The sequence below is a fragment of the Mirounga angustirostris genome, unplaced genomic scaffold, assembly GCF_029215605.1.
Source record: "Mirounga angustirostris isolate CCGP_5_RB_7025 unplaced genomic scaffold, mMirAng1.0.hap1 SCAF_6, whole genome shotgun sequence".
Taxonomy (NCBI): Eukaryota; Metazoa; Chordata; class Mammalia; order Carnivora; family Phocidae; genus Mirounga; species Mirounga angustirostris.
The window spans coordinates 131,834,180-131,844,476 of NW_026991714.1; the positions used below are offsets into that span (position 1 = coordinate 131,834,180).

At 39.6% G+C, this 10,297-nt stretch overlaps 1 non-coding gene across 1 annotated transcript; it reads right to left on the reverse strand.

Moving 5' to 3' along the window:
- Positions 1–811: 811 nt before the first annotated feature.
- Positions 812–916, reverse strand: LOC123847218 (U6 spliceosomal RNA). The gene has a single exon (XR_006791467.1). It is a non-coding gene; the product is annotated as a U6 spliceosomal RNA (small nuclear RNA).
- Positions 917–10,297: the final 9,381 nt, after the last annotated feature.

The window sequence follows — 10,297 nt, forward strand, 5'->3', positions numbered from 1 at the left end:
TTTTTAGATAAATATCCAGAAAGTGGAATTGCTAGATCATAGGATAGTTTTAGTTCTAGTTTTTTGAGGAACCTCCACAGTGTTTTCCATACTGGCTGCACCAGTGTACATTTCCATAACAATGTGCTAAATTTCTCTTTTCTCCACATCCTCCCCAACACTTAGTTCTTGTCTCCTTGTTGACAGCCTCTCTAACAAATGTGAGGTGGTATCTAGTGGTTTTGATTTGCATTTCATTGATAATTAGTGACTTCTAACAACTTTGCATGTGTCTGTTGTCTGTATGTCGTCTTTAGAGAAATGTCTATTCAGATCATCTGCCCATTTTTTTAACCAGCCTGTTTTTATGACTATTGAGCTGCTTGAGTTCTTTTCTTTTTTTTTTTTAAAGATTTCATTTATTTATTTGAGAGAGAGAGAAAGAGAGCATGAGAAGGGGGAGGCTCAAAGGGAGAAGCAGACTCCCTGCTGAGCAGGGAGCCTAATGCAGGACTCTATCCTGGGACTCCAGGATCATGAACTGAGCCGAAGGCAGTCGCCTAACCAACTGAGCCACCCAGGTGCCCCTGCATGAATTCTTGATAAGTCTTGAATACTAGCCCCTTATCAGATACAACCATTTGCTAGGTTGTCTTTTCATTGTCTTGGTTTCCTTTGCTATGCAGAAGCTTTTCAGTTTGACTTGGTCCCACATATTTCATCTCGCTTTTGTTGGTTTTGCTTGTGGTGAGAAATCCAAAAAAAATCGTCGCTAAGGTCAATGTCAAGGAGTTTACCGCCTATGTTTTCTGAGAGTTGCATAGTTTCAGGGCTTATGCCTGATGGCTTCATGAATTGACATGTCATCCTTGTGCAGGGGCCATGCTAATCTTCTGTATCATTCCAATTTTAGTACACATGCTGCCCGAGGGAGCACAGCGAAATTTCTCTTAACATCTCCATGTATGTATATATTTGTTGATCTCTGTGTATTGAAGACAGCAGGGATTAGAGTTAATCTGAGATAAAAACTAATGCGCTGAATATGCTGCTAAACAAGAAATATTCTACCCTGTTGGAGTAAACCACTATCAACTAGTAAAATCACCTAATCCTGGAAGTGCTGAGTTAGGGTCACAGCATAAGTGATGCACTTCTTGCACTTTCTCCAAATGTATACTTGCCCCCAAGGAGAGCTTTAGATTGACCTCATCCTCTGCTAGTCAAACTTAAAGAACATTAAACTGTGATCTTAGCTCCCTCTTGCTAACCTCAAGGCTGAGGTGGAGAATTATTTTCCTAGAGACAATGCTTCCCCCAAGCCCATTCTGTAGGCTTCTCTACAGAAGAACATGTGGTATATCCTTCCTGAGAACATTGGGGGATAAGCTGAACGTCCCAGCATTGTCTGTGGGGTTGACCTCTGTACCTGGCATTTCAAGGGGTCAAGCCCCCCACTTTGGGGCCAAGCCAAGAGAAGAAGCCACCTCATAAATCCATCGTGGAGACCACAGTGACCATGAGGAACTGACTCTGTCCTCCCAGAAGGTTACTCCCGCTGTTGTCCGTAACAATCTGGTTCTGAGCAGACCAAGGGAAACATAGGATGAGGCTGTGCTCAGGCTAAATTATATATTCAAATTGCCTGTATTTAAAAAACTCTAAAAACTGTAATGGTTTAATTAAGCTGGGTGGCCTGCTTCTCCTCACAGCCTAAGGCTTTCTCTTTAACTGAGAAGTCAGGGACCGTTTTCCTTGCTGGGATGGCTGGCTGTGGCGAGGCACAGGGTCTCCAGGATGGGAAAATGAAGAGCATGGACTTTGGTAGGAGCTACATTCCCCATGTGGCAGACGGCCTACAAATCTCCAGTCCTTTGTAGTACATAAAACAGGGCTCAGAGGAGCGAGTAGGCATCAATTTAGAAGCTAGAAAGAGAAGGGTGAGTTTTCACTTGGTGAAGCTTTGCCTTGAATCCACCCACTAAAACAATATCTCAAAGAAAAGAAAATGTAGGTTATGACTTGCATGTTAACTGAAATGAAAAGCAGCCCCTCCTGTAAGAAAGCAGTGTAACCCCACCCTGATATAGCCCTGCCATTTATCTCTAAGTGGCATCATTCCTACTTTCCATGACTTATAACCTTGGAGGAGCATTTTAATGTCCTTGAATAAACTTTCAAACTTCATCTTCAGGTGGTTTGACCTCTGCTGAGCAAGGCTGTTCTTCGGAGTCCCCACCATCTGCTGACAGAAAGGGCTTGTTAGAGCTGCAAAGGTTTCAATATCTATATATGGATCTTGATACCGTTTGAGAAATCCTTTATTTAGGCAAATATTGAAGCATTTGTCCAATGGGAAAATTCCCTTTAGAAAATTAATTGCTGATCACCTTTATTTTTTAAAGTGCAGCTAAAGCTGTAGGCTAAAGACTCAGACTACTTGTTTCTCTAATAGCACCTCTTTCACTAAAGTTAGCAACTTAACTTTCCTTATCTTTAAAATGGGCTAACATACTAGTTCTTGCCTTCCAAGTTTGGTAGGATTTGATGAACTCCTACATATAAGACGCTTGGCACCATGCCTGGTTCTTAATCACTCATTGTTACCTTTACCATATTTTGTTATTAGTTTCACCAATTTCATATTCTGTAGGATTTATACTTAAAACTATATCCAGCAATTATACATCTGATCAGGGTGCAGCTAAAGAGAGAAGGAGACCTATTTGCTACCCGGATTCCTCAGGGTTACGGAGAGGTGATCAGTGACCCAATTGTATGAAGTTTGGCTTATTTGGAATTCTGGTGTCTGCCTTTTTATTTCTCCTTTAACAGCTGCTTGCATTAGCCTTTTGGGAATTGAGCAAAAGAATTTTTCATTTTTAGGAAGCCACATGTTCTCGATCTTTAAATCAAAGGTGAAATGCAACGTGCTATGGCAGTAATCCAAAGTTTGGATACCACATGGACTTTCTGGTTTAAACTCATTTTCTATGAAGTCAAAATTCATCCTTAGCTTTTTGAAAGCACTGAAGGCGATGAGCTGAGACAGCAGTGAACAGACATGAGAAGAAGGCCCCTGGTGGCCAAAATGAGGCTTCTCCCTCTCAGTTTTTTAATGACATGCGAAAGGCATTAATCCACACTTTCATTTCCTATTAGCCAAATAGAAATGTCTTGAGATAATGTGAATACCTTATGGTATAAGTGACTTTCCGAAGTATCTTATTAGAACTCCTTATCTGTGTAAATGAGGCAGCACTGGGGCTTGACAGCCAGGAATATACCTCCTAAAAACTGATGATTGGGAGCAGCTCACAAAGAAGTTAGCCCAGTACCACTGGGGAAACTTCCAGGGGACATGGCAGCTTTCGCCTTTTCCCCAATACAGTGACTGTTTGACATGTCATGTGTAGGTCACTTCCTTGTGTGGCAGCTCTACCCAGAGATGAAATCAGGTTTCCCAAATGCCCCTCAAGAACCATGAGGACAAATGATGCTGCCACACATGCAGGTTGGGATCTTCCTGCAGAGAGCAGAGAGAAATGCCATCCTGGAGGAATATTCAAGGCACTTTTGAGAATGATACCCTAGGTTTCAGAAGCACCTTTTTTTCAAAAGGATGTTTATAGATTATCGAGGCTGCTAGGCTGATGTTTAATGTAGAAAAGATAAGGTGGATCAATGTTGGAGAAAATTCAAAACCAGTACTCCCCCCCCCCCCAAAAAAATCCCAAATGCCTCAAAACAAAAACCATCCCTCTGAACCATCGGTCTCTTCAGAAAGGATGGCTGTGTTTTGTTTGAAGAAAGTCTGAGGGTGCACAAGGCAGAGCTGGGGATGTCATACTATCCAACTCCAATCTCTACTGCTTCCACTCCACTTGCCCTGTTCCACCTTCCAGGGCTCCATCACCTTAACCCTTACAGTAAGCTTTCTAGTATTCAACTCAGATTTACTTGAAATGAAGAGTCCTTTTCTTCGTGTTCCTGGGGAGACTCTGCCAGAAGCCCATAGTACCCATCACGACATTGTTTTCCTTTCTTTATCTTTACTTTTCCCCTTATAAGACTACCTCTCAGTATTGTATTTGTTGATAGGAACAAACAACATTTCCTTTGAAAATAGGTTTGTTCATTCCATAAAGATTCACTGACCTCTGTTGTAAACATTGGTATACTTCCATCATAAAGATAAACTCTATATTCAGATTTTTCTTGTATGTTTTTGTTTTTGTTTGATCATCTGAGTTTTATGAATGAAGTTTTTTTTAATAAAATGCAAGTACATTTGATTTTTTTTAAATATCGGCCATTTATCTTGCTACATAAATTTTTCTACTCTTCTCCTCATCAATAGTATTGCTTTCAATTCCTCTAACATATTTCAGGTAAATGGTTAAATCAGTGTGGCCACAGTTAAAGACCCATCCACTGTCTCCTGCTGAGGCAAAAAAGATGATGCAGTTAATGGGTAACTGATAGGCCAATGCTGAGGTCAATATTTACCCCACTGTACAATAAATCTTGATAACTGGCTAACTACCAAAACAATATGTCAATAATCAGTATACTATGCTATATCCTTCCAGAATAATTTCTTTAGAAAGGTATGGAAATTCAGGGAATAAAGATTGCAAAGATTTTGTGGTATGCTTTTGGTCCTGAAAGGAAACTATCAAGGTAAAGATCTTGAAATCAGTGGTTTTCAAGATTTTATTTATTTATTTGAGAGCAAGAGAGAGTGTGCATGCGTGAGTGGAGTGGGGGGGTGGTGGAGGGGTTGGGGAGGGGCAGAGGGGCAGAGGGAGAGGGAGAAGCAAGCTCCCTGCTGAGCTGGGAACTGGATGTGGGGCTTGATCCAGGACCCCAGGATCATGACCTTTGCCAAAGGCAGACCCTTAACCGAGTGAGCCACCCAGGCACCCCGAAATCATTGGTTTTCAAAGTTTAAAATGCATTAGAAGCACTGGAGCACTTTTAGATAAATACGGATGGCTAGATTCCACCCCTGTTCTGAACAAGTAGGTGTAGTCTTATGCCCTCCTAGGGTTTCACAAAACACTAGGAGAATCTGATTCAGGAAAGCTAGGGAACATTCTGTGAGGAAAAATGGATTTAAATTCTACATTGTGCCTGGGAGGTAAGTAGTTATCAACCTATTAACCAACATTTATTTAGAGACAACTAGGTCTAAACAATATGTGTATTTGGTCATTATGAAGTATGTGTACTTTTTCTCTGCTGCTACTCCATTCTACCTTATATGGTAATTTTTGGATCTTACATAGGAGATTGGATAAGGTTAAAAACAAGGCTCATTGGTATAATTTATCAATGACAGTCGCTGAAAGAATCTCTTAAGCAATTGCTCATACTTGGAGACACAGCATTTCTCCTAAATAAAAAAGGAAAAAAAAGAAATCATTACATTACTATTTCATAGACTTAATCAAGTAGTAAGTTATTGGCAAACTTTTTGGGGAAAAGAGATAAAAATAGTAAACTAAAATCAGTAAATGTATAATTTTGGGATAGGGAAACACATGAGTAAAAATACTTTTCAGTATGCACTTCTCAATACATTGTTTATTATAGACAATACAACCATAAAATCTTACAACAATTATGTATATTATGCAATAGAAATGGTAATGTAAATTTAAAATATAAATAGAGTTTCAGTATTTTCTGCCTGCATACCAATAAATCCTAAGTGTTATATTCAGCAGTCCTATTAGCCTTATTTCTCTAGGCTGGCTTTGTGTATTTTGATTGTCTTTGATGTAAATTAAAGTACTTATTTGGCACATAATTAAAGAATTCATAATTTTTTAAAAGTGGGGCAAGAACTTTCTTCTTTAACCCTGACAGAAGCTAGTCTTTCTCAAAAGATGATCTTAGGTAATTTTCAGATACATCTTTAAAGTATTTTTTAGGCTACCTTCTCTCCAAATGGAAGGGGAAAATGCACTAATGTATAAACTGTCCTCAATTTCTAGTTTGTATTTAAACCATTGGTCTCACCATTGCTCATCTTTATGATTGTTTACAAAGTGTATATGTACACTTCAAGATCCTATTTTGATTTTGTTGGAGTTTGATTGTATTGTTTTCTTTACAACTCAAGTTGAAATTCCTTGCTACACTTAGAGAGTCTTCTAAGCTTCTCTAACCTCCTTGGCTTCATTGAGCCTTCCAGTGAACCATCTTGGTGTGTGTTTGAAACTTTATGTGCAGAGGAATCACTTAGTACATGCCCTCCTTAGGAATCTTGGGGGTGGGGCGGAAGGAGTTTCTTATATAGTGAATCTGAAGGAGCAGAGTTTCTGTATTTCTTTTTTTTTTTTTTTTTTAAGATTTTATTTATTCATGAGAGACCGAGAGAGAGAGAGAGAGAGAGAGAGGCAGAGGGAGAAGCAGGCTCCCAAGGAGCAGGGAGCCCGATGTGGGACTCGATCCCAGGACCCTGGGATCATGACCTGAGCCGAAGGCAGACGCTTAACCATCTGAGCCACCCAGGCGCCCGAGTTTCTGTATTTCTAACAAGCTTCCAGGCATGTGCCTGGTGCTGCCAGTCTGAACCTAAAGGTCTATACCATAAATCTGGCTTATACCAAGTGCTGCAATCTATTATTGATCACAGTGCCAGACACATACCCTGTATGGATTTCTCATGAGTGTAGCAATCTCCTTACAAATTCTCACTGATGCCAAGAATGCTGTCATCATCAACTCTGTAGTCATTAAAACGCTTTTCATCTCTAAAATTTCCCAAGAAAGCATCTTGTAATCACAAATTGACCTTCGAAGAGTGTCAGCACAGTAATGTGCCAAATCTTTGTCATTTTCTCAAATTTTTAACAACTCTTTTACACTTTATTGTTGTTGACTCTTAAAAGCATTCGACAAGCATGGAAAAACAAAGAGCATGAGATACAATATACTGAAATGATATCCATGAAAATGTTGCACAGAATATTTCTAAATTTTCCTCATCTTAACTATTTCTCTAAATAGTTTATAGTTCTTATGTATTATTTTATAATACAGTAATTATGCTGAATTTTCAAAAACCCAGAACTTGTATTTTCCATGAGGTTTAAAAAAAGACATAAGAAATCATGGCAATTAACCAAATTATTTTTTATTATTATGTTAATCACCATACATTACATCATTAGTTTTTGATGTAGTGTTCCATGATTCATTATTTGCATATAACACCCAGTGCTCTATGCAGAATGTGCCCTCTTTAATACCCATCACCAGGCTAACCCATCCTCCTACCCCCTCCCCTCTAGAACCCTCAGTTTGTTTTTCAGAGTCCATTGTCTCCCATGGTTCATCTCCCCCTCCGATTTCCCCCCCTTCATTCTTCCCCTCCTGCTATCTTCTTCTTTTTTTTTTTTTTAACATATAATGTATTATTTGTTTCAGAGGTACAGGTCTGTGATTCAACAGTCTTGGACAATTCACAGGGCTCACCATAGCACATACCCTCCCCAATGTCTATCACCCAGCTGCCCCATCCCTCCCACCCCCCCACCACTCCAGCAACCCTCAGTTTTTTTCCTGAGATTAAGAATTCCTCATATCAGTGAGGTCATATGATACATGTCTTTCTCTGATTGACTTATTTCGCTCAGCATAACACTCTCCAGTTCCATCCATATCGTTGCAAATGGCAAGATTTCATTCCTTTTGATGGCTACATAATATTCCATTGTATATATATACCACATCTTCTTTATCCATTCATCTGTTGATGGACATCTTGGCTCTTTCCACAGTTTGGCTATTGTGGACATTGCTGCTGTAAACATTGAGGTGCACGTACCCCTTCGGATCCCTACATTTTTTTTGTTCCCTTGTTATTTGTCACATTTTGTTTGTCTAGTGGTGTCAGTGAAGGGACATGTTTTATTACTCCACGTTCCTTACTACTGTGTCAGGGACACAATGGGTACTCAGGATTTACCTGGTCATTGATTATCAGCTTTCTGACTTCACTGAATTTCCATACAGATTATATGAAAGGAAGTTTAGCACATCAAATGCTTGCTTACAATCACCAAGATGTCTGATTTTTCTCATAGGCTTATATAAGTACTGATATTTATGTCCCAAGGAAGAGCATGGTCCTCTGGCTTAGTACATGCCAAGAGTAAATACATGGCAGGATATCAGTGAAAGCCTACACAGAAAAATTTAGTGGGTATTACTCAAAATTTCTCATCCTTTTACTCCCCTGTCTGTGCATACAGAAACAACCATAATTCTGACTGGGCCAGAGTATTCATGTGTTGGCACTGAATAGGTTCTGGGATGACAAGTTAAATGGTGCTTCCACTCTGGAGAAGACACTAGAGAAAAGATGGAAATTACTTGGGGTAGCTGCAAATCACTCTAAATATCACTTCCTTTGTTTCTGCCAAAAGTCTGCCAATATGTTCAGTTTGATTTAAAGAACATATGATGAAAATGGAAAACAGTTTCTAATCACAGCTATTAATTACCATGGACTAAATTCAAAGAGAGTTTCTAATTAAAATTTCAAAGTATCCTAAATATAATGTAAGACTTGAATGATAAGGCAACACAGGGGATTTCTTAACAGCCTACAAAGCATCAAGGAAGGAAGAAGGTTCCCAAGGGTACAGAAAAATAGGTCCCTTTAAAAAAAATGTTCTTGGAGTCTCCATTCACTGAAAGAAGCCATTCTTATCCTAGTTGGAAATCCAGCAAAGTCTAACTTGGAACTGATGTGAGTGATGCAAGCATGGTGGAGATACATGTGCTGTGCAGAAATGCAAACATAGACTGGTAGAACATCATGAGGGTCCATGGGATCCAAAAATGACCAACAGGGATATGTAGTAAATAACCTGTACTGGTTTATTCATTCAAAAAACATTTACTAGCTGCCTATTCTATGTCAGGTACTCTTCTAAACACTGGGTACACATCAATAAGTGGACTGGACAGATTCCTGCCTATGTGGAGTTGATATACAAGATGGTAGAAAAAGACAAATGACATATTAAATAGGTGCATTATATTTATATGTATGAAAGTAAGGGCTATAGACAACAAGGGGAGTGCTGTGAGGTGGGATGGCCATGAGGTGATTGCAGTTTTAAGTAAAGGCATCAGACCTCACCTTTGAACAAAGACTCAGAAAAAGCAAGGGAATGAGCCATGCAACAATTTGGGGGACTAACTTCCTCTTTCTTAGTGCAGAACCCTAATGCTAGAATGTGCTTGCTCCATTTGGGGCCTTCAAGAAAGCCTGTGTCGAGCATGGAGTGGGCAGGTGGAAAAAATCCTAGGACAGGGCTTTATTAGTCCATAAAAGACTCATCACGTAGGTCATTGTAACCTATACTGAGGATATTTGATACAGGGTCAAATTTCAACAGCAATGTTAGTTTCTGTTCTCTCCATTCTTCCCCTTAGGATTTCTTTTTTTTTTTAATTTTTAAAATTTTATTATGTTATGTTAGTCACCATACAATACATCATTAGTTTTTGATGTGGTGATCCATTGTTTTCGTATAACACCCAGGGCTCCATGCAGTATGTGCCCTCCTTAATACCTATCACCGGCTAACCCATCCCTCCTCCCCCCTCCCCTCTAAAACCCTCAGTTTGCTTCTCAGAGTCCATAGTCTCTCATGGTTCATCTCTCCCTCCAATTTCTCCCCCTTAATTTTTCCCTTCCTTCTCTTAATGTTCTCCTTGCTATTCCTCATGTTCTGCAAATATGTGAAACCATATGATAATTGACATTCTCTGCTTGACTTATTTCACTTAGCATAATGTCCTCCAGTCCCATCCATGTTGATGTAAAAGTTGGGTATTCAGCCTTTCTGATGGCTGAGTAATATTCCAGTGTATATATGGACCACATCTTCTTTATCCATTCATCTGTTGAAGGGCATCTCGGCTCTTTCCACAGTTTGGCTATTGCGGACATTGCTGCTATGAACATTGGGGTGCATATGGCCCTTCTTTTCACTACATCTGTGTCTTTAGGGTAAATACCCAGGAGTGCAATTCCTGGGTCATAGGGTGGCTCTATTTTGAATTTTTTGAGGAACCTCCACAGTGTTTTCCAAAGTGGCTGTACCAACTTGCATTCCCACCAACAGTGTAAGAGGGTTCCCCCTTCTCCACAACCTCTCCAACATTTGTTGTTTCTTTCCCTGTCCATTTTTGCCATTCTAACTTGTGTAAGGTGGTATCTCAATGTGGTTTTCATTTGAATTTCCCTGATGGCTAATGATGATGAATATTTTTTCATGTGTCTGTTAGC